This window comes from Rattus norvegicus, chromosome 2 (assembly GCF_036323735.1).
Source record: "Rattus norvegicus strain BN/NHsdMcwi chromosome 2, GRCr8, whole genome shotgun sequence".
NCBI classification, from domain to species: Eukaryota; Metazoa; Chordata; class Mammalia; order Rodentia; family Muridae; genus Rattus; species Rattus norvegicus.
This window is the reverse complement of record NC_086020.1, coordinates 91,377,573-91,404,380: the sequence shown is the minus strand read 5'-3', so window position 1 is coordinate 91,404,380 and position 26,808 is coordinate 91,377,573. Positions and strand designations below refer to the sequence as shown.

At 36.4% G+C, this 26,808-nt stretch overlaps 1 pseudogene; it reads right to left on the bottom strand.

The window, feature by feature from the left end:
- Positions 1-1,088: 1,088 nt before the first annotated feature.
- Spic-ps1 (Spi-C transcription factor, pseudogene 1) lies at positions 1,089-25,412 on the bottom strand (annotated as a pseudogene).
- Between the last annotated feature and the right edge of the window lie 1,396 nt (positions 25,413-26,808).

The following is a 26,808-nucleotide window of genomic DNA, read 5'->3' as shown; positions in this document are numbered from 1 at the left end:
TTCCTTCTGCCTCTGTTTTAATCTTTGCCTCTCTATTCCCTGCCAAGGGTATTCTTGTTCCCCTTCTAAAGAAGGAGTGAAGCATTCACATTTTGATCATCCGTCTTGAGTTTCATGTGTTCTGTGCATCTAGGACAATTCAAGCATTTGGGCTAATAGCCACTTATCAATGAGTGCATACCATGTGTGTTTTTCTGTGATTGGGTTACCTCACTCAGGATGATATTTTCCAGTTCCAACCATTTGCCTACGAATTTCATAAAGTCATTGTTTTTGATAGCTGAGTAATATCCCATTGTGTAGATGTACCACATTTTCTGTATCCATTCCTCTGTTGAAGGGCATCTGGGTTCTTTCCAGTTTCTGGCTATTATAAATAAGGCTGCTATGAACATAGTGGAGCACGTGTCTTTTTTTATATGTTGGGGCGTCTTTTGGGTATAGGCCTAATTATGGTATACCTGGGTCCTCAGGTAGTTCAATGTCCAATTTTCTGAGGAACCTCCAGACTGATTTCCAGAATGGTTGTACCAGTCTGCAATCCCACCAACAATGGAGGAGTGTTCCTCTTTCTCCACATCCTTGCCAGCATTTGCTGTCACCTGAGTTTTGAACTTAGTCATTCTCACTGGTGTGAGGTGAAATCTCAGGGTTGTTTTGATTTGCATTTCCCTTCTGACTAAAGATGTTAAACATTTCTTTAGGTGTTTCTCAGCCATTCGACTTTCCTCAGCTGTGAATTCTTTGTTTAGTTCTGAACTCAATTTTTTTTCAGTTGCTTCAAATTCAATCATTTATTTAAAAATACCACGTGCCACTGTGTGTCCCCCCCACCCCCATTTTTCTGAGAAGACATTCTGGCTTCAGGATGTTCTTGGATACACAATTCATGGACACTGAGCCCGTTGACTAGAAATGGTGATCTGCAGGAAGCATGCTTCTGAAGTGAAGTCCAAACATGGCCTGTTTATATATTCTCTTTCTGCGTTTTTGTCCTGCTGGTGTGGAATCCCAAAACCAAGAAGCAATCTGCTTTGGAAATCCTAAAGCTTGGGCTCTTTTGACTCTGGCAAGGCAAGAAGCTAATGTCAGCTCTGGTAACTGGCGTGAGCATAGTAATTTGCATTCCAGTGGTTTAAATTGAGATAGCCCTAATCAGGCTGGTTATACTGTGAGTTAGAAGAGGTCTTTCCCCAGAAAGTGAGACGGAGCAAGTCTTTGGAGAACAGCTTTGCTGAACTGGTAGGTCAGCTTTCTCCGGATTTTTGTGATCGCCCCAGTTCTGGCGTAATTCCTCAGGGCTCTGGCCATCTTCTGGTAAGTCATTGGTTTCCGGTTGCCTTTTCTTTTCCGCCGAGTTCAGCGAGTTTTTCTTTGTTTTTTGATATAAACTGAAAGATGCCCTTGGCTTTGTCGACCCACTGGATACAAGACACCATCTCCGAATTGCACAGGGATTCGAAAAGGTATTCAAATTGCCAAAGCTTCCTCCTGCCTCTTCCTCCCTTTTCCTGGAAGAAAGGGGCTTGTACCAGCTGACTTTCAGCTACGTTCTGTAGGGATTGATGGAAGCTTCCTTCCAAATACAGGTCCGCAGAACCATTTGTTACACCTCTCCAGTCATAGAGGGGTTCGTCTGTGGGTGGTAACATTCCACAGTAGTTAGAATTGCCTCTGATGTGAGGATAAGGGTTAATGATAGCCATGTAATTTCTATGTTTTGGGGGGTACTGCATTTCTCCAGTGGAATGTTGTGTCAGTACTTCAAAGGCGTCTTCAAATGCTTGGCCCAGGTTCTCTTGCTGGACTCAAGTCTGTGGAAACGGTTCAACGCAAATCTGTCCAGTGCAAGACGGAGACTGAAACCTTCTCTGACATCCTCCCCTGAACTCCAATTTTTAATAGGGTTATTTGACTCCCTGTGGTCTAACTTCTTGAGTTCTTTGTATATTTTGGATATAAGCCCTCTATCTGTTGTAAGATTGGTAAAGATCTTTTCCCAATCTGTTGGTTGCCGTTTTGTCCTAACCACAGTGTCCTTTGCTTTGCAGTTTTGTGAGATCTCATTTGTCGATTCTTGATCTTAAAGCATAAGCCATTGGTGTTTTGTTCAGGAAATTTTTTCCAGTGCCCATGTGTTCCAGATGCTTCCCTAGTTTTTGTTCTATTAGTTTGAGTGTGTCTGGTTTGATGTGGAGGTCCTTGATCCACTTGGACTTAAGCTTTGTACAGGGTGATAAGCATGGATGATCTGCATTCTTCTACATGTTGACCTCCAGTTGAACCAGCACCATTTGCTGAAAATGCTATCTTTTTTTCATTGGATGGTTATATAATGGATCACGTTGATGGTTCTGTATATTAAACCATCCCTATATGCCTGGGATGAAGCCTACTTGATCATGGTGGATGATTGTTTTGATGTGCTCTTGGATTCGGTTTGCCAGGATTTTATTGAGTATTTTTGTGTCGATATTCATAAGGGAAATTGGTCTGAAGTCCTCTTTCTTTGTTGGGTCTTTGTGTGGTTTAGGTATAAGAGTAATTGTGGCTTCATAGAAGGTATTCGGTAGTGATCAATCTGTCTCAATTTTGTCGAATAGTTTGGATAGTATGGTATGAGGTCTTCTATGAAGGTCTGATAGAATTCTGCACTAAACCCGTCTGGACCTGAGCTCTTTTTGGTTGGGAGACCTTTAATGACTGCTTCTATTTCCTTAGGAGTTATGGGGTTGTTTAACTGGTTTATCTGTTCCTGATTTAGCTTTGGTACCTGGTATCTGTCTAGGAAATTGTCCATTTCCTGCAGATTTTCCAGTTTTGTTGAATATAGGTTTTTGTAGGAGGATCTGATGATTTTTTGAATTTCTTCTGTTTCTGTAGTTATATCTCCCTTTTCATTTCTGATTTTGTTAACTTGGACACTCTCTGTGTCCTCGAGTTAGTCTGGCTAAGGGTTTATCTATCTTGTTGATATTCTCAAAGAACCAACTTTTGGTTCTGTTGATTCTTTCTATGGTCCTTTTTGTTTCTACTTGGTTGATTTCAGCTCTGAGTTTGATTATTTCCTGCCTTCTACTCCTCCTGGGTGTGTTTGCTTCTTTTTGTTCTAGAGCTTTTAGGTGTGCTGTCAAGCTGCTGACATATGCTCTCTCCTGCTTCTTTCTGCAGGCACTCAGAGCTATGAGTTTTCCTCTTAGCACAGCTTTCATTGTGTCCCATAAGTTTGGGTATGTTGTACATTCATTTTCATTAAATGCTAAGAAGTCTTTAATTTCTTTCTTTCTTTCTTCCTTGACCAGGTTATCATTGAGTAGAGCATTGTTCAGCTTCCATGTATATGTGGGTGTTCTTCCCTTATTGTTATTGAAGACCAGCTTTAGGCCGTGGTGGTCAGATAGGACGCATGGAATTATTTCTATCTTTCTATATCTGTTGAGGCCTGTTTTTTGACCAATTATATGGTCAATTTTTGAGAAAGTTCCATGAGGAGCTGAGAAGAAGGTATATCCTTTTGCTTTAGGATAGAATGTTCTATAAATATCTGTTAAGTCCATTTGGCTCATGACTTCTCTTAGTCTGTCTACGTCTCTGTTTAATTTCTTTTTCCATGATCTGCCATTGATGAGAGTGGGGTGTTGAAATCTCCTACTATTATTGTGTGAGGTGCAATGTGTGCTTTGACCTTTAGTAAGGTTTCTTTTACGTAGGTAGGTGCCCTTGTATTTGGGGCATAGATATTTAGGATTGAGAGTTCATCTAGGTGGATTTTTCCATTGATGAATATGAAGGGTCCTTCCTTATCTTTTTTGATGATTTTTAGTTGAAAATTGATTTTATTCAATATTAGAATGGCTACTCCACTTTTCTTCTTCCGACCATTTGCTTGAAAAGTTGTTTTCCAGCCTTTTACTCTGAGGTAGTGTCTGTCTTTGTCTCTGAGGTGTGTTTCCTGTAGGCAGCAGAATGCAGGGTCCTCATTGTGTATCCAGTTTATTAATCTATGTCTTTTTATTGGGGAATTGAGACCATTGATGTTGATAGATATTAAGGAATTGTGTTTATTGCTTCCTGTTATATTCATATTTGGATGTGACGTTATGTTTCTGTGCTTTTCTTCTCCTTGTTTTGTTGCCAAGACATTTAGTTTCTTGCTTTTTCTAGGGTGTAGCTTGCCTCCTTATGTTTGGCTTTACCATTTATTATCCTTTGTAGCACTGGATTTGTAGAAAGATATTGTGTAAATTTGGTTTTGTCATGGAATATCTTGGTTTCTCCAGCTATGTTAATTAAGAGTTTTGCAGGATACAGTAACCTTGTCTGGCATCTGTGTTCTCTTAGTGTCTGTATGACATCTGTCCAGGATCTTCTGGCTTTCATAGTCTCTGGCGAGAAGTCTGGTGTGATTCTGATAGGTCTGCCTTTATATGTTACTTGACCTTTTTCCCTTCCTGCTTTTAATATTCTTTCTTTATTTTGTGCATTTGGTGTTTTGACTGTTATATGACTGGAGGAGTTTGTTTTCTGGTCCAATCTATTTGGAGTTCTGTAGGCTTCTTGTATGTGTATGGGCATCTCATTCTTTAGGTTAGGGAAGTTTTCTTCTATGATTTTGTTGAAGATATTTACTGGTCCTTTGAGCTGGGAGTCTTCACTCTCTTCTACACCTATTACCCTTAGGTTTGATCTTCTCATTGTGTCCTGGATTTCCTGTATGTTTTGAACCAGTACCTTTTTCCGTTTTACATTAACTTTGACAGTTGTGTCGATGATTTCTATGGAATCTTCTGCTCCTGAGATTCTCTCTTCTATTTCTTGTATTCTGTTGGTGACGCTTCTATCTACGGCTCCTTGTCTCTTCCTTTGTTTTTCTATATCCAGGGTTGTTTCCCTGTGTTCTTTCTGGATTGCTTCTATTTCCATTTTTAATTCCTTCAATTGTTTGATTGTGTTTTCCTGGAATTCTTTCAGGGATTTTTGTGATTCCTCTCTATGGGCTTCTACTTGTTTATTTATTTTTTCCTGGAATTCTTTCAGGGATTTTTGTGATTCCTCTCTGTAGGCTTCTACTTGTTTATTTATGTTTTCTGTGTTTCTCTAAGGGAGTTCTTCATGTCTTTCTTGAAGTCCTCCAGCATCATGATCAAATATGATTTTAAATCTAGATCTTGCCTTTCTGGTGTGTTTAGATATTCAGTGTTTGCTTTGGTGGGAGAATTGGGCTCTGATCATGCCATGTAGTCTTGGTTTCTGTTGCTTGGGTTCCTGCGCTTGCCTCTCGCCATCAGATTATCTCTAGTGTTACTTTGTTCTGCTATTTCTGATAGTGGCTAGACTGTCCTATAAGCCTGTGTGTCAGGGTTTCTGTAGACCTGTTTCCCTGTTTTCTTTCAGCCAGTTATGGGGACAGAGTGTTCTGCTTTTGGGCATGTAGTTGTTACTGTCTACAGGTCTTAAGCTGTTCCTGTGGGCCTGAAGAGTTCATGTGTGTTCCTGTGAGTCAGAAATGTGAGCCGAGTGTAGTCTCTTCTGGCTTCCCAGGCTTGTCTGCCTCTCTGAAGGTTTAACTCTCACTCCCACGGGATTTGTGTGCAGAGAGCTGTTAATCCAGTCCCTTTAGGTTCCGGAGGTGTCTCGGGGGCAGGGGGTCTGCAGCTCCAGTGCACCTATCTACTGTTTCCCAGAGGTCGTATACAGTTTACTCTTGGGCCAGGGATGTGGGCAGGGGTGGGCAGTATTGGTGGTCTCTCCCGCTCTGCAGTCTCACGAGTGCCCACCTGTCTGGGCGGTGAGCTCTCTCTCCCACAGGGTTCGGGAGCAGTGAGCTGCAGGCAGGGCTCAGCAAAGTTTGATACATAATGTTTTTAGTGCTGCATTTTGTATACAAGTGTAATATATAATTATTTCTTCTGTTAAAAGCTTTCTGTTGATTGATTTTCTATGGTTACTAAGTACACTAATACAACATTTACTACATTACATCTTATTGTCTTACAATACATGTAAAATATAAGAATGTAAATGTTTATTCCCAGTTAAGGAGAATATTTGACATCAACTAATGAATCTATGCAAATATTGATGAGTCTTTGATGCAATTTTTCCATCTTTAGAAAATCATATAAAATGCACAAACTTATACTTATGATTAAAAATTTGATATTAAACTTTTAATAAATAAAACAAACAAAATGTATCTCTACTTAAATATAATTTATCTAGCATTTAAATCTTAAGAAAACTTGTGAGACCTGGTGAAGGGATTTGTATTATATACAGTTAGGTAAAATATAATTTAACACTTGCATACAGTTATGTGATTATTTTTCACAAAGAAGTCAAAGGTTAGACTTGAAACATGTAAGAAACATATATGACAATTACCTAAAAATCTTGCCCAGCGTGGGATGTAGAACTTAGATATTACTCTGGTACTTTGGCATAATATATAAATACACACATGTCTTATAGTTCATACGTAGTTCATTTTATGAACAAAGAGTGCTGAGGGAAAATTGTTGTAGACTTCATTAAAATTTCTTTTCTTTTTTTAGTTTCTGATAAAACTATATAATTTTCCCTTTCCTTTCCTTCTCCCATGTGCTCCCATATATTTCTTCTTGATCTTTTTCAAACTCGTCAATTTTTCTTATTAATGGTTGTCACCACCTAACATACACAATCATACACAAACACACACACACACACACACACACACATACACACACACACACACACACACACACTCCTAGAGACATAAGAACAACCTGCTCATTCCATATAATCTTACCTTTATGTTTTCTGGGTGACCATTGGTATTGAATAGCCAACTGGTGTGCTCTTTGTTGGGGAAGATGTTTGCTTTTTCTTATTCTTAGACCTGGAACTGGCTCTTTCTCTAGAGATCATTCAGTATATAAGGCCACTAGTACCATTTAGTAAGAAATCCATAAAATCACATTGATGGATGCCGTTCAAATGTGAAGCTGTATAATTCTATCAAAAACTTGGACTATATAATCTCATACCATTTCTCTACAGTTTAGATTATAGTTCTTACAACTCTACAGACACTGTAAATATAGCTGAAGCCTGGTGGGCCTTCCCCTGTCCCCTTCTTCATGCCTATTGGTGGTTATTATTGCCTTCACCTCAATTGTTTGTACACCTCTACCACAACCATAGAATTTTGCAACTGATGGAGATCATTTCAGAAAACCACAACTTACCAGAATGCAGACTTTATCAAAAAAGCTCAGGCATCATAAGAGAGGACAGAAACAGAATAAGAGCCCCAAAAGTGGGGTGCTGTGTGACTGTTTCTCTTGAGACTATCAGAAACTAAAGTCTTATCATTATGACTACCTAAACAGAAATTGGAAATATCCTAGATGTCCCTCAACAGGAGAATGGATGAAAAATACATGGTTGACATACTCTAAAATAAGAGTCAATTTCAGGTGTGAGGAAAAGAAAATGCAAATTAATATCCTAATGTAAAAAGTAAAAGTGACACCTGATTTGGAGAAGGAAGGTAGGGGCAAGTTATTTAAGATGAACACAACTCTTTTTAATATATACATGAGCCATGCTGAACATGTTCCAATCACCAAATTTAGAAAAGTGAGAGAAACTGAGCAGAAGAAAAGGAACATTCACATTGTGTGGGAAAACACTATCCAGAATTCACTTCCACTTTATATATTATTCTAATAAAGATGCTGCTGATGTTTGTTCCAATGTCTGTTTTTTAGCTAATTTTCAGGTTTTCCTTTTATTGAAAAATTTCCACATAACTATTCTGATTATAATTTTTCTTTCCTCTTCTCCTACAAGTTCTTCCTTTCCATCAATCTGTACCGAATCCCATTTTATCTGTCATTAAAAAACAAACAGACTTCTATAGGATAATAATAAATAAAATAATAAAATGAAGTAAAACATGACCTAACATATCAGAGTTAGACAAGACAAACCAACAGGAGGAAACGAGTCCAAGAAATGTACAAGAAACAGAAACCAACTTGTTCATATGGTCAGAACCCACATAAAAACACTAAACTGGAAGCTATAATACACACACACACACACACACACACACACACACACACGTATACAGAAGACCTGGTACAGCAATGCACGGCATTTCGAGGTGTATCAGTATTTTGAGTATTCATATAAACTTTGATCAGGATGATTTACAGAGCCTTGTTTTGTTGGATTCTTTTATTCCCCCTGGCTATTACACTCTTTCTGCCTCCTCTCCCCTGGGGAGTCCTAAGCCCTGAGGGACGGCATATAATGAACACACCACATTTAGGACTGTGTTTCAATATCTTTCACTCTCAGTATAATGTCTGGCTGTGAGTCTCTTCAGGAGAAACACTCTCTGATGATGATTGAGCAAGGTAGTGATCTATGAATAGCAGTGTCATTAAGAATAGTTTTGAAGCTACACTTTTATTGTTGTTTGTGTGTTGTGCATTGTTTGTTGGAACAGTATTATTTGGTTTTACCATATATTCCTGAGCTATCTTATTTCGGCTTCTTGGTCACCTAAAAACTATCAAATACAGGCTCCATCTCATGGAGTGGTTATTCTCACAAGCTTTGTGACATTATTTCCCTAGCTTATCTTGAGGCATGATACCATGGTAGATCAAAGAGTTTGTGACTGAGTTGATGTTTATATTTCTCTTTTGTTAGCATGCATAATACCTTCCTGTACTAAAGATGTCAAAATGCAGGGATGAAAACATTATGTACGCACTAGCTTGATATCTCTAAGTTCAATGGGTTTGGGTTTTGTAGGTGTAATTTTCAGCAGTGAGTCCTTGCTGTCAGTTTATAGAGGTCAGGTCCATGACTGGGGGAGGAAGGAAGATTATAGGAAAGGCAGAAAGAAGATGCAAGAGAGAGAAATATGGGAAGGCTGCTGGTGAATATCACCCCAGCAGCAAGTGTATTTTTTAGTGTCTTTTAAAGGCAAGGAACACAAAGAATGAACAATTCCAGGAAGATAAACAGTGACCTCAAATCCTTACATGGCAAGTTTATGATACACAATATCTCTATTTGATTAAATCCACATTTCCTTCAGCCTAGGACTTCTTTCAAGGATGTACATGTAAGTAGCGAAATTTGTCAGGGTATATGGCATGTTAATTAAAAACAATGACAGGTGTCAACAGACTCATTCATGATTAATCGCCACCAAGAAGTCAGTCAAAGTTAACTCTGCACAGTAGAGAGTACCCTACTGTCGTGGCAATAGCCTGGCTCGTTTGGTCACTCCTATTGGATCCCTTTCACCAACAAGTCAATTAGATATTACCCAACACCAAAATTAGAAGTTTAATTTGGTAGCAAGGGATATCCTATTGGGACTCTGTCTCCCCCACCATTTAAAGATTTCATTTATATTATATACTTCTACTGTATTGTTTCTACACTGCTTCTCAAACTGTCCTTAATTTTAACTGTCTTTCCCAGTTTTGTATTCTTTCCATCATCCTCTCCTGTCACCCTCCTAAATTGATCCTCCTGTTCAATTTCTCCTATCCATCAATACCTTTTCTATTTCTCTTTCCTAATGAGATCTACCTGTTCTCCTTCAATCCTTACTCTATATATTTGGATTATTGCTTAGTTATCCTTGACCCAGCACCTAATTGAACACATAAACAAATGCATATATTTATCTTTCTACATTTGACCTTCCTTGAGATGATATTTTTTCTTGGTTCATCCATTTAACTTCAAATATTCATCTTCTTTTTAATGGTGGAGTACCTCTCCACTCTATAGATGTACTGCATTTGTTTCATCCATTGGTCTGTAAGAACATCGAGGTTGTTTTCAATTCTAGTTCTTATGTGTAGAGCAGCAATGAACATGGCTGAGCAAAGTGTCTGTGGTAGGATGAAACATCATTTGGATATATGTCCATAAGTTGTACAAGCAGATATTGAGGTAAATCAATTGTCATCTTCCTGAGGAACTGCAACACTGATTTCCACAGTGGCAATGCAAGTTTTTCTTCTAAAAAAATATGGATGAGTGCTCCCTATACTCCAAATTCTTGAAGCATGAGATGTCACTTGTTTTATTTCTTTTAACCACTTTGAGAGGGGTAAAATGAAAGAGTAGTTTTGATTTGTATTCTCTGATGGCTAAGGATGTTGAACATTTCTTTAAGTGCTTCTCAGCCATTTGAGTTTCCTTCTAGTGTTAAATATATAGCACATTGCACAATAACAGAGAGACATATGATGCATCCTATATGACAAAGTTTATTTCTTAATCAAGTTATTAAAAGGTGTCATCTTACTGTGAAGGTTGCTTGCAGGACCCTTATCTTGTAGAACAACATAAAATAAAGGAACATATTAAAATGTATCAATAGGTAAGTTTGATATAGACTTATGCTTCATCACCATTAACTATGATACAATCACCAGAGTTCAGATAATGATTCACCATGCCATGAAATCAAGGCGTGATTTGTTGTATTTCTATTCCTCCTATTGTCAACACAGTCATTGCTATATAACTACTGATCTGCTTTTAGGTTTGGAAGTTCTAGGATCTCATTAAAAATGTCACTATTCAGTTACACTTTGCCATTGTTTTTAGGTGATTTTCTCTGTCTGTGTCTATCTCTGTCTCAGTGTCTCTGTCTTTGTCTTTCTCTGTCTCTCTTCCTGAGTGGGCATACTGGGTGACATATTACACTAAGCTACTCTTGCCTTCCTGAGTTACTTACATTCTAATAACTGTAGTTAGACATAACTAAAACTCAATTGAAAAAAAGCTAATAATTTATTACTTTGGTTATTTTTAGTCTAGACATACTTTTAGATGTTATTCATAATAAAGGAAGCTGGGCTAGCTATTAATAAACATTTTTTATGGAAAAGTTTTCATTCATCTTAAGTAATTAGGAGTATAATTGCTAATTTAATTGACAAGTACCAACATTTAACTTCTACAAAATTAATTTATTATCTCCACATAATAAGAAATGAAAACTTTCTAAAATGTCCGAAAAAAAAATTCACAATAAATTTAAAAGGAATTACAATCTAAAATCACACTCTTCCAGTCAAAATTGTATGATCAAACTTGTTGTACTTCCTTCAGTTGCACAAATAGATGTTTTATTCTTTGAGTGATAATTTGTTATGGAAAAGATAACATCCTATCCATAAATACAAGAAAATGCATACACATTTTCTACCCCTACAGGTAATAAAAATGATTCAGTTCGAGGGTGGAGTACATTACATGCTGTGTTTTCAAGCTCTGCAATGTAGATTCATTGATGATGGGCTAACTAATAGAAGAGAAAATACTGTACCCAGGTCCTGTACTGAATTGCATCCCAAAATGTCTGCCTTGAATCTTATTCATGATCAAATACAAACTTGACACATTCTATAATCTCATTACACATGTATCACATTACATACACTCTTCAAAGTTGTATGAGATGGAGTGATAGAAGAGAAAACAGTAGAAAATGAGAAATGCACTTCCACCATGTCCAGTGAGATATACTTGGTGTCATTCTACCATCTCATCAGTAAAACAGACACTGAATCATTTATGAAAATGGGATAAATTGAAATTATGGACATTAAAATATCTTATACTTTGTTAATTTGAACTGTTTTGTGTTCAAATAGTGATATAATAGCTGAAGAGATAAATCAGAGGGACACAGTAAAGGGTGCTTGGGTGTCACTAATACTGCTTTCACAGCAGGGAACAAATGATTAAAGCACCTGTTTTAGTACTTTTATTTATCTATGAGTTTATAATTTTTATAAACTTAAAGTAGGTATTTCTCTTATACCATTTAAGTACATCGGATGAAATTTTATATCAACAATGCTACATAAAACAAATAATTGATCTTAATCATAAGGATAAACCCAAAATATGACTTCAACATTAAAAATTTTCATTGTCATGCAAACTTCCTCAGAAAAAGAGAACAGTGATATCAGATATCTACATGCTCTGCAGTCACAGTGTAGTAGTATTCTACTTTTCTCTTCATTTCTCTTATATTCTCAGACTGATCCCTCAGCTTACCAGTAAATTATCAACATGTGTGCAAATATTCAATTAATTTAGAATTATTTGATATTCAATATTCAATTACTTTAGTAATAATGTTAACAAAAATTGCTCTGTATGTTCAGTACTCACATGATTTAATTTTCAAAAAGTATAAAGCAAAACATGCTTATATTTAAAAATGAAGACCCACATATGGGAGTGGCCATTTTATGCCAATCAGAGAAATATGGAAATATTGAGCATTTGAGTTGCTCCAAAGTGAAAAATATATGGGGATTACTTTATTCTAATGAAGTTTCTTTTTTAATATAAATATCATCAGTCTTGATGTTAAAATGTTTATATATTAGATGATATAATTTTTAGCATATAAAATTAAATCACTTTGAAATTTTAAAATATTTATAAAATATAGAGCATCTATTATTTATCAATATATTTATCATTTGTTATGCACTCTACATCATCTCTGTCCCTGAATATATAACTATGAAAATACCAGTACTTTGACTATTTGTGGGACAGAGATGAGTAAATTTGCAGTTGTTGGGTTTTTTGTTTATTGATTTTTAGATGGCATCCCATTCAATTAAGTTGTATTTTTCTTAATAAATTGTAATAATTCTGTGAAGATAAAAACTCAAGTTAATAAAGCAAAAATGCTAAAATATTATATAATTGTACTCTATATGATGAATCAAGATAATTTCAACTATAACTTCTTAAACTTACTCTTATTAACCATTATTTTGAACAGGAGGGAATCATTTTATTATGCATGAAGTGAACAAGTTCCTGGTTACAACTGGAATGTTACTGAGAACTGTTTCCAACCATTTGACAGGCTCCCCTGGTCTTTTTCAGTGACCGATAGCCAAATGTAAGTTTTACTCTAGACTACAGAGTTCTAATTGGTAATATTTTCCTAACCACTAATACTTTGTAAACCACAAAATGTTTACCAATGATTATCATAAGCTTAGCCTGGTAAATGAAAACCTAGGCATACAAGACATATTTCATTTTTGGTAAATATTATCACGTTTAGAATAATATGTGAATCTTTAGATCTAAAAGTCTTCTTTGAAGAAAAGACAAGATATAGGATTGTCAACCACAAAGCTTTTAACTATCAGTGTGAGCTTTGTCAGAATATATCCATGAAAAACAGAAACTGTTCTAGACATAAGCATCACTTCACATCCTTGAAAAACTAAAAATCACTATGACTCTGTTATTTCCCTAGTAATATTCCTTTATAGGTCAAGGTAAAGATAGATAATTTGAAAGTATTAGAGTTAAATTTACTTAATCTAATTCGTTGTAATTCTCTAAATTTATTTAAGGAATGCTTTGTGCAAAATGCTGCATGGCAGCATCCTGTACTCAATTTCCTTAACATTTCAACTTAAAGACGCATGTAAATAAAATTACATATATATATATATATATATATATATATATATATATATATATATATATATGCAGTTTTCAGACTTTTGACTAATACCAATGCAATAAAAGATTTCATAGTATATTTTGGCAGCTGGATTTGTATTGAGGCAGATACTGGCAGTATGGTTTATTAGGAGTTATTTTACAAATTTTAAGACTAATTAAATGGAACAAAAACAATTGTCTAAAAAGAAATAATAATTAACAATGAAATATTAATAAAATACACACACACACACACACACACACACACTTTAACAGAGTCTACCACTGAGGTGATTGAGTGAGGACCAACCGTGTATATGTAAGATCAGACTCTGACCTTATTTCAACTTTTTTAAAATTTCCTTTTGGAGAAGTTTTGCATTTGTCCTGGTTTTATTTTGGATGTATTTGGTTCCACATACATCACTGCACACTATGGTATGCATACCATATATATATATATATATGGTATTAGAACTTTTTATCCAAAAATATCCAAAAACACTATTTCCTCATTTTAATTCATTACTAGGTAGTATAAATTCATTCATACCGATGATCAGCTTGAAGAATCAACAGTGAAAGATTGAATAGAATACATTGGTTGGATATACATATACCCAAGAAAACTTCCTTGCTATTATTCTGATTATCTATTTTATTAATTTATCCAATCTAAATTATCTCAATAAAAACGAAATAGCTAACATTTTGAAATAACAAACATACAACTAATTCACCTGGATAATTTGGAATACTTAAACTCCTCACTAAATTTTAATTTTTCTACAACGAATATAAGTTTTCTCCCCCAGTACAGAATGTAAAAAGATCAACAGATCACCACAACGAAATGCAAAGAGAGGGCACTGCACAGTGACATTGTGGCAACCAGTGCACATGGATGTCAACTATGATTCAGCCGTTTTTATCCCTGTCCCAATCTGGCACTCCTGAAAGGGAGGGGCTCCACAGCCGTTCTTTACCTCCTGACAGGTAGATGGAAAGTGAGAGGAGTGGCACCCAGTGACATTGAAAAATACACTGAGCCTTGACTGAGAACTCATATTATTGTGATAAAGAGTAAATAAAAGGGAGATAAAAGAGGATTTTATAGAATGGATAAAAAAAGATACTCAATCACTGAAAAGGAAAAGTCATTTCTCAGAGTCTCAAGGCACAGAAATATCTCTTGAGACTAGCTAAGTAAAAGTGCAGTGTAGTTAGTAGGAATATATGTTCCATAGCTCATAGACTCTGACCATCAGCAATTTTTCATTCTAAATGTTTTTCTTTTCTGTATTTTTAAAATAATTTCTGGCTTAAAATATACATATTCATGCTGTGTTTATATTATTATAATAATATGATTTTAGGTTATCTTAGGAATCCTATCAACTTGTAATAAATAATAATATTTATTTTCATATTGTTTAATTTTTAATTTGTAACTCATTCTTACTATTATCCCCTTGTCCCATGAAATTTCAAAGACAGTTTCAAGCCTCTAAGCCTATTCTTTTATATGAAGCATGTGGTCTATCAAACCACAGGAGTTTCCCCCTCTTACCCACCAATCTGACCGGTCATCACTCAGATATTGCTAGTTGAACATTTAAAAGCTAAATATAAAGAGAGTCCACTGCCCAAGATAACTTTGAATATTGAATCTGCCTCCTCTTTGTACTGTTGTCATCAGGTCACTGTCAGAGAATTATACTGATTTTATCTTCCCTTTCTTCCTCATTTTTCTTCTGTTTATATTGTGCCTTACAACATAATGTTGCCAAAATCCATCGCACATTTCTTTATTCTTTGTAAGAAGAACTGTTGCATTCTAGTGGGTACATGTCCTAGTTTATTTTTCATTTGCTGTGATAAATCCCACCTAAACAAATGCATGTAGGAGAGTAATTGATTCAGTTCATAGGCCATCATGGAGGGAATACAGGGAAAGACCTGAAGGCAAACGAAGAGACCTCTGAGGAATCCTGCTTAATGACCTGCTCCCAAACCCACATGTGTTATACAGCCCACGCTCACTTCCTGAGGGACGTTCCCACCATCACTGGCATATACACTAATTAACAGTCCTATAAATGTCTCCACAGACTGACCATGGGAAAATCTAATGGAGACAATGCTCCAGCTGAGATTCCCTCTTCCCAAGAGAGCCTAGGTTTGCATCAAAGTGAGAAGAAAAGCTTCTCTGCATGCTGACTCCTCATGAATGTACGCCAACATACACAATTGTCATTTTAGCATCTGGAAGAAGAATGTGCCTGCTGTGTGATCATACAATTAATTGAAAGGATCTGGTACTGTGCCTCAATAGAAAGATACATTAGTTTCTTAAGCATATAGAAACAGAAAATGAAATTCAATACTACAGTCTTTTTAGAAACATAAAAATGGTAATTACATATATGGATATAATTAAAATATAATAAATGCAGTAAACATTCATAACATGCACACAAACACTTTACACTACACTTCATTTGGCTTAATGAGGTAGTCTAGAAGTCAACTTACTTTCTTCCCAAATGTTGTTATGGAAAACTGTGGCTTTCTTACTTATTCCAGAATACTGATATGATATTAACCCTGGCTGCATTGTCTAGGATCTCTCTACACTCAAGCTTTAATTTGGTTTTGTATTGTTTGTTTTCAGTGGCTAACAATGCTTTAAAAATATATTTAATAGATGTAATTGGTTCCATTCCCCCCAAAAAATCTCGAAGTTCTAATCTCCAGTGTTTGTAGATGTGACCTCATTTGGAAATAGGGTAGACTATAAAAACTGATGACCTTAAAAAGAGAGAAATGAGGACACAATTACTGTGAGAGAACAGATAAATGTAGACCCAGACTGGACTGTTACATCAAATCAAAGCACTAGCTTTGTTTTTGTTGATTGTTACCAGCAATTTTAGAAGTTAAGAGAGGGACTGGAAGAGATTTTTATCCCAGGATAAAAGGCCACATTGCCTTAGAAACTTTCTCATTAGACTTCTGATTCCTACCATTATAAAATAATAGATTGTTTACAGATCACTGAATATTTGCTTTTGGCAGCACTCATAAAATAAATATAGTTTGACTATGATATTTCAATGAAATTGAGTAAAACCTTAACTTGAAAAATTCAAAATTACTTACCATTCATTTTTAATCATAAATTAGTAACTATTTTTTTCCAAATGGCAGGTTTGAGTTTGCTCTCCTGACTAGAAAAGGCCTGACCTCTGATTACAGCAGACTAACGGTTACAAAGTTGGCTTCCAGAGAGCTCTGTGTAAATTCTTACCTAGAAAGGATCTCAAAATAATATGATAATGAAGAAGGCATGGTCTGTGATGAAAACCTGCTTTCCTTTTAAAAATGTGAAATTGAGTACATGCTAGAAAATATGTTTTCATGATTGAGTCTAAACCAATCCCCTGGAAGCCGGGGCCTCCTGTTAAACTGAGGCACATATTACTGTGTTTCTGTTGCTAAGATGTGAACCTTGTAAAATTGCATGAAAGGGAGAGAACATGAAGGAATCGTCAAATGGGAGTTACAAATTTCACCCATATTTTATTTTCTTAATCTGGGTATATGTACTTAAATTTTCACCTGGATAAACTTAGCTGCACATGTGTTTATATTCTAATATTTTTGTTTTTATCTTTATGTTTAATATTTAACATGGGTTGGGGGTTATGTGCATGCGAGTGTGTGTGCCTACAGAGGTGGGAGGCCAGAGATGCCTCTGCCCCAGAAACTGGAACTGAAGACTGCGTGAGGCACACAAGGTGTATCTTGGACATTAAACTATGGTCCTCTGCAAGATGAGTATGTGCTCTTATTTTCTGTGCAACATCTCCAGTTTCTCTGTGTATAATTTGAATGATTTTTGACTTTCCTACCGAATTGTGAAGATGGGAACAGGCACGGTGACTCTTGAAACAAGGAGAAATGAACATTTAAACAATTCAATTTATATTCAGGCAGGTGTCATTTAATTTCTTTCTTGGTTGTCTCTTGTTTATTTATTATCTTGTTTTAATATGTGTTTTGTGTGGGTATTTATGGAAGCCAGAGAATGTCTTCTTCTATTGATCTCCACTTTTTTTTTAAATGAAGAATAGTCTCTCACCAGACCTGGCTCCCAGAATCTTCTAATCTATAATATGAGTATTATAGATCTGACCTCAGGTAGTCACAGAATCATACTATCCACCTATATAATGAACCCCATGAACTTTTTGTGAGAGTTCTGACTAGTGTAGGTGCTATAGAAATTAATGTGTGGAGTTGTGAACATCTGAATTAGAACTTCTACGTGAACTATTCATGAGAAAATGTCCAGAAGGTTCTACACCTACTGCACAGATGTCTGTGTATTCTATCCTGACATTTCACAATAGCAAGAAAATAAAATCAGTCTTGATGTCCATCAACAGACGAGTGGATAATGAAAATGGGGCATATATATGAATATAAATATATAAAATAAAAAATACTGAAAAATTTCAGGGAAGTTCATGAACCAAAAAGCATTATGTCAAGTGAAGTTTCCCAGGCTCAGAAAGACAGATACTATGTGAAGAGTCTTTAACTGTAAAGACCCAGTTGGGAATAAATGGTTAAGGGCAAGGAACCTGAAACTGGGAACCTGGAAAATAAGAGAATTTCTGGGAGGGGATGTGAAGAAATGAAAACTTAGTGGATGGGGAGGATTAGAGGCAAACGGCAACATGAGGGAAGGAAGGGAGGGAGATGAGGAAGAGAATTGGAGCATCAGACACAAAAAGGGTGGAAACATCAAGCTAGTTTAAAATATATATCTTTAAAGTATATCTTCCTCTGGCTAAAAGTTTGAATGAGGATGTAGTCACATATGCATTTTTCCCCTTTTGGTTAGATTCTATTCTGCCTCTACATATACATGCAATTCACTTTCTTTATTACTTTCATTTATAATCTTAATTATCAATGTCATGATATATAACATCTATCAATCAGTAAGAACTTTATTATCTCTGTACCAGAGTGTGTAGAGATGGCTCTGAGGGAAACAGAACTTGTTGCTCTTGCCCAGGACCTGTGTTCAGTTACAAGCACCTTCATGGACTCTCAAAGATGTAACTCTAGTCCAGGGAACTCAACATCTCCTTCTCACCTCTGAAGCTACAATGTACTCAGGTGGTTTACTTACATACCTGAAGATAAAACACTCAGATACATAAAACAAAACAAATAAATCTAAAAGGATTGCTACACTAGATAAGCCAGAACAGAAAACATTCTTTTTTTTTAATTTTTTTGGTCTTTTTTTTTTCCGGAGCTGGGGACCGAACCCAGGGTCTTGTGCTTGCTAGGCAAGCGCTCTACCACTGAGCTAAATCCCCAACCCAGAAAACATTCTTATAAATTCAAATTATATGTGTGGACAGAAAGCTAGCATTCAAAGGACAATCTTTTTTTTCTTTCTTCTATATTCATGCAGCTTTTCCTTTACTTTTTTTTCTTTTATTGGATTTTTAAATTTACATTTCAAATGATATTCCCTTTCCTGTCAGTAAGCCACCTATCTTCTCCCACTTCCCTTCTTCTATGTGTGTGTGTGTTTCCCTCCCCATCCACCCTCCTTCCTGACCCACCCCCCCCACATTGCCCTACACTGTGGGTTTCAACCTTGGCAGGGTCAAGGCTTCTCCTTACATTGGTGCCCAACAAGGCCATCTTCTGCTACATATGCAGCTGGAGCCCAGGGTCAGTCCATGTATAGTCTTTGGATAGGGGTTTAGTCCCTGGGAGCTCTGGATGGTTGGCATTGTTGTTCATATGGGGTCTCAAGCCCCTTCAAGCTCTTCCAGTCCTTTCTCTGATTCCTTCAACTGGGGTCCTGTTCTCAGTTCAGTGGTTTGCTGCTGGCATTCGCCTCTGTATTTGCTGTATTCTGGCTGTGTCTCTCAGGAGAGATCTACATCCGGTTCCTGTCAGCCTGCCTTTCTTTGCTTCATCCATCTTATCTAGTTTGGTGGCTATATAGGTATGGGCCACATGTGGGGCAGGCTCTGAATGGGTGTTCCTTCTGCCTCTGTTCTAAACTTTGCCTCCCTATTCCCTGCCAAGGGTATTCTTGTTCCCCTTTGAAAGAAGGAGTGAACCATTCACATTTTGGTCATTCTTCTTGAGTTTCATGTGTGCTGTGCATCTAAGGTAATTCAAGCATTTGGGCTAATATCCACTTATCAATGAGTGCATACCATGTGTGTTTTTCTGTGATTGGGTTACCTCACTCAGGATGATATTTTCCAGTTCCCTCCATTTGCCTATGAATTTCATAAAGTCATTGTTTTTGGTAGCTGAGTAATATTCCATTGTGTAGATGTACCACATTTTCTGTATCCATTCCTCTGTTGAAGGGCATCTGGGTTCTTTCCAGTTTCTGGCTATTATAAATAAGGCTGCTGTGAACATAGTGGAGCACGTGTCTTTGTTATATGTTGAGGCTAATATCAATTTATCAGTGAATGCACATCATGTGAGTTTTTCTGTGATTGGGTAACTTGACTCAGAAAAATATTTTCTAGTTCCATTCACTTGCATATGAATTTCATGAAGTCATTGTTTTTGATAGCTGAGTAATACTCCGTTGTGTAAATGTAACACATTTTTTGTATCCACTCCTCTGTTGAAGGGCATCTGGATTCTTTCCAGCCTCTGGCTATTATAAATAAGGCTGCTATGAACATAGTGGAGCATGTGTCTTTGTTGTATGTTAGAGCATCATTGGGTATATACCTGTCCTGGGCATATACCCAAAAAGTGCTCAAAGGACAATCTTAAAACTAACAAAAAATACACTTCTAAGTTCTCGCAGTTGGAAAGACAGCTCACATCTATTGCAAGGAGATGGTATTAGATTACAGAGTTACTGTCTCCCATCTAAGTCACTTGCATTAACTCTATATGTATGCTCCCTGTGCTTCTGACATCTTGAACACTTTCTGTGTTTATAAATCTGCTTTCTATTTGCTATAATCAACATTTTGATTATTCTTTTGTTCCCCATGTCTTCAATCCCCACTTAATCAAAACAATACAGAATTCCTGAGCATCCTGGACAGTTTATAAGCAGGTTCATAACATACCCTGCTCATTTCTAAAAGAATACTGATAAATTCTGGCTTATAATTAATGTAAACTGTTAGGTTTATCACATGATTTTAATCAACATTGTCTCTTTGAACATAAAGTTTTCTTGAGGATGATAAACAAGTTACTTTAAACCCAAGAATAATGTCCTTTTTGTGTATAATTAAACTCTAATTGTAGTGGTCTCTCAAGAGGTATAACACAAACTGTAATAAGTCTAAATTTTGTGAGGAAGAACACATAAAGAAAATTTATCATAGTCATGAACATAGACTATGCTCATTAGCTATTTAAACAAATTTTCTGTTTGTTTCTGCTTATTTATTTTTTACTAATTAATTATTTTATTTATATACATCTGAAATATTGCCCTCCCTCTCAGTCCCCACAGCAGATTTCTTTCCTCATCCATCTCCCCTTTGCCCCTGGGAGGGTGTCCCCTTACCAAATATCCTTCCTCCCTGGGACTTAAATATCTATGGAACTAGGCACATTCTCTCCCACTGAGGCCAGACAAGGTAGTCCTCTGCTATATATAGGCCTTGGACTGAGCAGGCCATATATGCTCTTTGGTTGGTGGTTTAGTTTCTGAGAGTTCCCAGGGGTTCAGATTAGCTGACATTGTTTGTCTTCCTATGGGGTTGCCATCTCCTTGAATTCTCTCAACCCTTCCCCTAACTCTTTTATCTCCTATCTCTGTCCAATAGTTGGCTGTATATATCTGCATCTGTCTCAGTCAGCTGATGGTAGAGCCCATGAGAGAACAGTCAAGTCTGCAAGTACAACATAGTATTAGTAAAACTGTGAGGATTTGGTGCCTACCCATGGGATGGAGCCCATGTCGGACTGGTGAACTTGTAGACCATTTGTTCAGTTTCTACTCCATTTTTGTCTCTCCATTTTGTTGAGACAGGAAAATGTTTTAGGTTGAAAATTTGAAGGTGGTCCTATCCTTCCACTGGGGGTCCTGACTGTGCACTGAGGTAGTCTCTTCAGGTTCCATATCCCTACTGTTTGGCATTTCAGCTAAGGTCACCCATACTGGCTCCTAGGAGTCTTGCCCATCCCAGGTCTCTGGGACTTTTTAGATGTTCCCCTGCCTACCTTCCCAACCCCTGACAGCTGCATATTTCCATTCATTATCCAGGCTCTCTGGGCTTCTATCCAGTCTCCTCCTATACCTATTCTGTCATCTACCCCCCATTTCCCCTCTCACTTAGGTCCCTCCTTCTGCTTCCCATGATTAAGTTGTTCCCCCTGGTAAGTGACATTGAAACATCTTTAATTGGGCCTTCCATCTTGTTTAACTACTTAGAGTCTGTGGGGTGCATCATGGGTGTTCTGTACTTTTTGGCTAGGTAAGTAATTCTGTGAGTGGGTTCCTTTGTTTTTATTTGAAAAAAACAGAGCAAACATGTTCTTCTGGAGCCATCTCAGGTAATAATGCTTCAAGGCCCTGCAAACGCAGACTCTGTTATGATTCTTTTCATGGGAGGTATATTCAAGATCTATTTTCTGCAAGTACATTAATAGTACACCTTCTGTAGCAATATTAATAGGCAAATTAGAGTAATCATTTCTTATGTATTATAGTCAAACTGGATTAGTACATATTTTATAAGATATATTTCAATTTGTCTTTTCTGTTTTTTGATTTTACAACACTTGTATTGAGTCATAATACTAATGGGAATATAAATTGAATTAAACTATAACTTTGAATTAAAATATAAATATCCATTATATGAGCATTTTGAACAAACTTGCCTCCAAGTTAGGTTACACTTCAGCTCTAACCACCTGTACAACAACATAATAACAATTCTTACATAATGATATATAGGTAACAGTGTAGTGTTCCTAATGGTTTCTTGATTGTTTCAAAAAAGATTGCAGAAGCTAATTTCTGGGCAAAGAGAAAAAGGTGGGATTTCCAGGTACTAGAAGGAAGAGGGGGATGAGAAAGAGGGGGTGCTTTTTGACCAGGCTTTGGGGAGATGGCCATGTACAGCATGTAAGGCCTGGGGGTGACTAGAACCAGTGGTGACCTCCTCTGCCACTGTCAGAATTCTGATATAGGATAGCTGATGGTTATAGGACAATCAATTCTGCCTACAACAGTTTTAAAGTGTTTGGAACTGTCTGGTGTTTTCCATCTGTAGTGACTCATGAAGGCAGGAGCAAAGGCACAATTGGGTTATACATTGGCAGAGCCAGCCATGTGGTGGTTGCAGGAGGAGAGGGAGCACAATTCCTGGCCTTCATGGAAAAAGCATCAGAGCTGGAAGTTTGTTAGAACTGAGTGAGCCATGAGGGCTGAGTAAGATGGCCTTTGTTGGCAGCCTATCTTGGAGCATACAGTGGGCAGCAACACCAGAGAAGGAGCAGGTGTGCTTTTAAAATTACATGCAACAGTTATATAGTTTTTCCTCCAAGTCCTATTTGGCTGCAACATGTTTGAATTATAACATTGACTATCAAAGTAAAATATCCATAAAGATGGGAGAGGTGGCACTCATATATGAGTGCAAACTAATATATATATATATAACTGGATATAAATGGATTTAAGGTCCACTCAATGGGAACAAAATCTTATCTAGAAGAAGAAACTCAGCCAGCTTCCTAGGGTTTGTGAGATCATATAAATGAGAAAAAAATTTATCCTGCCAGTTTTTTTCAATAGAATTGTTTTTCTATAAACCAGCAGAAGTAGCTACATAAACAAAACCAGAAAAAGCATGATACTAATGGAGATATTAATGTGAAAGCAAGATGATATTGTGAGGAGGTCAAATACCTAGGAACGATGGGTGACTTCGGATGACTAGGAGAAGTGAAATTAGCCTCTTCCAGCTTATGATTCCTTATTCGTTGTCCATAGTTAACCGGTCGGTCCTGAAACCTTGTATACCCAAGCAATAAAAATGAAATCATCAGTGTGTGTGTGTGTGTGTGTGTGTGTGTATACATATATATATATATATCTTAGACATATGCATATATACAACAGATACAATAAAAATTACTGTCAAATTAAGAGTCGGGGCTGTGAAAGATTAGGAAGTTTCTGCAGGGCAGAAAGTCTACAGGGATGTGATGTTAACCCAATTCCAAATAAAGTATTTAAGAAACAAGTCTAGCTACTGTGAAAAAGAATAGTTTGTCAAATGCCGATATTCACATATTTAAATATGAATTTTTGTTATTTTAAAATCGTTTCATATTATAATTTTATCTAAAATTCTGATATATAATGTTTTTAGTATTAGTTATTGAATGTAGAGTCTCAGGAATGATGAGTTAATGGTGTTCTACTGAGCAATATCCCCAGCTCTGAAAAGGCAATTTTTAGTCTAGATATAATACACATTTTTCCACTTTAATAATAATCTAACTAAATTTTATTTAAAAATGTATGCATTATGAAATATTTTATGTAATGTTTTATATTTAAGAATTTTCATTATTTGAGAATATTATATACTTTTTCATATAATGTTTTATTGCAGTCCACACAGTGATAGATATTGGGTCTATCTTTTCATTTCATTATTTGCATATGAACATCCAATTTTCCCAATACCACTTGCTAAAGATAATGTCTTTTCTCCATTCTTTGATATTTTAACTTTCCATCAAACAACAGACAACTGTTTTTATGAATATTCTGTTTTGGGGACATTGTATTTTATTTCATTGATCTACATACCTGTGTTTTGTGCCAGAAACATATTGTTCATAACTACAACTCTTTAATACAATGTAAAGTTTGCACTGGTAACTTTCCAGAATTTATTTTTTTGTTGCTCTTGTTATTTTAAGATTGTTCAATCAGAAGCTAATTGGACTTTGGACCAAACCAATGTGGAAATTGTTGTTGGTACTGAAATCTAACTGGCTTTCTGAGGCTAGTATGGTGATGAGCTTTAGAAAAAGACACACTACCAACATTTTGATAGACTAGCAGAATTATTATCTACATTCTAAATCTTATCTTCAAGACTCACAGACAATTGAAGCTACAACCTGTCATCCAGGACATTTCCTGTTCCAGCAAATGGAGTCCTTTAAATAAAACCCCAACTGGGCACATTATAGAGATCAACAGATTGTGGAAAGCCCAATTCCAAATGACACTTTTACATCATAAAGTCTGTGCTTATGGCCCAGAGACCATGACAAAAGCAGGATCAGAAAAATATCTAAGGGGCAAAAATCCAAAACGAACAAATTCTGTCCAAAACTTACCTTCCTTGAAACAGCTTTAAAAAAAAGATTGAAATGTGACAATATCAATGCAACATGGAAAGGGGAAAATTTTGTAGGTGAAGAACAAGAATCAACTGTTGACTTCTGCGGTTAGGATACTTAGCTTCCTCTAGGGATAACCACTTTGCTGATTGTCTAATGCATAGTTGTAAGCCTTTAAATATATACACATGAAAAAAAAACAGACTCATTTTCTATATTATGGTGGTTTAAGTGAGAAAGGTGCTCATTGGCTCATATTATCAAATGCTTAGTCCCCAGTTGGTGGAGATGTTTGGAAAGGATTAGGAGGTTGTTGAAGGAATTGTGTTAAAACATGGACTTTGACATTTCCGAAGCTCATTTCTTTCCTAATTATGTCTCTCTTAGTCTTACACTTATGTGCCAATATGTACGTCCTCACCTGCAGCTCCTGTGTCAGGCCTCTTTCCTGATGTTGTGCTTCCCACCATGATGATCATGTTTTCACATAATGAAACTGTAAGCCCCAAATAAATTATTTCTTCTATAACTTGTTTTGGTCATGGCATATTATTACCGCAAGAGAAAACTGACTTAGACGGAAGTTGGTATCAGGGGTCCTGTATTGCTAGAACACATCTGATCATGCTGCTTGTGGTAGAATGCCAGAAATACTGGAAATTTGCACTAGAAAAGCAGTTGAATGCTGTAATCCGGGCTAAATGGGACACCCTCATTGAAATTTAGAACCCAATAGAACTAAGAACAATGTGAGCTATGGAGGCCTAGCTTAACAGATTTCAGAGGAAAACAATATTAGCAACAAGGAGAAAGACCATATTTTAATATTTTAGCAAATAATGTGATAGTTGTGCCATTGTTCTAAGACTCTTGCTGAGTCAAAATTGAAAAGTTTGGACTAATTACATGGCAGAAGATTTCAAGGAATCCTAATATTGACTCTGCTACCTGGCTATTACAGATCATTCTTACACATATGTACAACAGAAAAATTCTGAAAGCACCAAAGACCAGACCTCTAAAAATATACATTAAATCAAAGCTCTTGAAAATTTAATTAAAAGAATTATTGAGGTTCAATCCCAAGGTCATAAATGAACATAGAAGCATCGACCATACCATTCTTTCTTTAAAACATTAAGGATGCCCAAGAAAAGCAGTTGTGTAATCTTCTGTTATTAATGTGAGTTCCTGAGGGTATGTGTCATGTGAGTCCCTGCCCGAAGCCCTGAGAAGCCATCCATCATGTGAACTCCTGAGAAGCCATTCATCATGTGTAGCAGTGAAAGAGAAACCTGAATTGCTTTAAAGACATAGGGTGTTGGAAGCATCAGGGCCATGAAACACCTGCCACTATGGTGCAACCCAAGAGAGATGTAATACTTGGACTACTGAAAGGAGCAAGCAGATCCATCTAAGACCTTCGTTGGTAGGTAAGGATCTGCAGGATTTGTAGTTTTCTTACTGTGTTATATTCCAGTAATTCTCCACTATGCTCCCATGCCTCTCTTTTAGTATGATTAAGTGTATTCTGTGCCGTTTTAGAAGTATGCATGTTCCTTATTGATTTAACAGGGGATTACAATTAAGAATTACCTTAAGTCTCAGAATAGTCTTTGGAGATTTAAACTGTGCTGAGATTGGAAAATATGGAAATTTTTGAAGTTGAAAAATATACATTTGGAATTATGACATGGCCATTAAGCTATTGGGTCCAGGGAGTGGAATATAGTGGTGTAAATGGAAACAGCATGAATAGGCATTTCTGAATGCTTGATCCAAGGGGAGGGATATCATTAAGAGTGGATTTTGAGTTGTTAAACTCCCATGTTCTTTATGCTTAGTGTTTATGATAATGAAAAAGAGGTCATACAT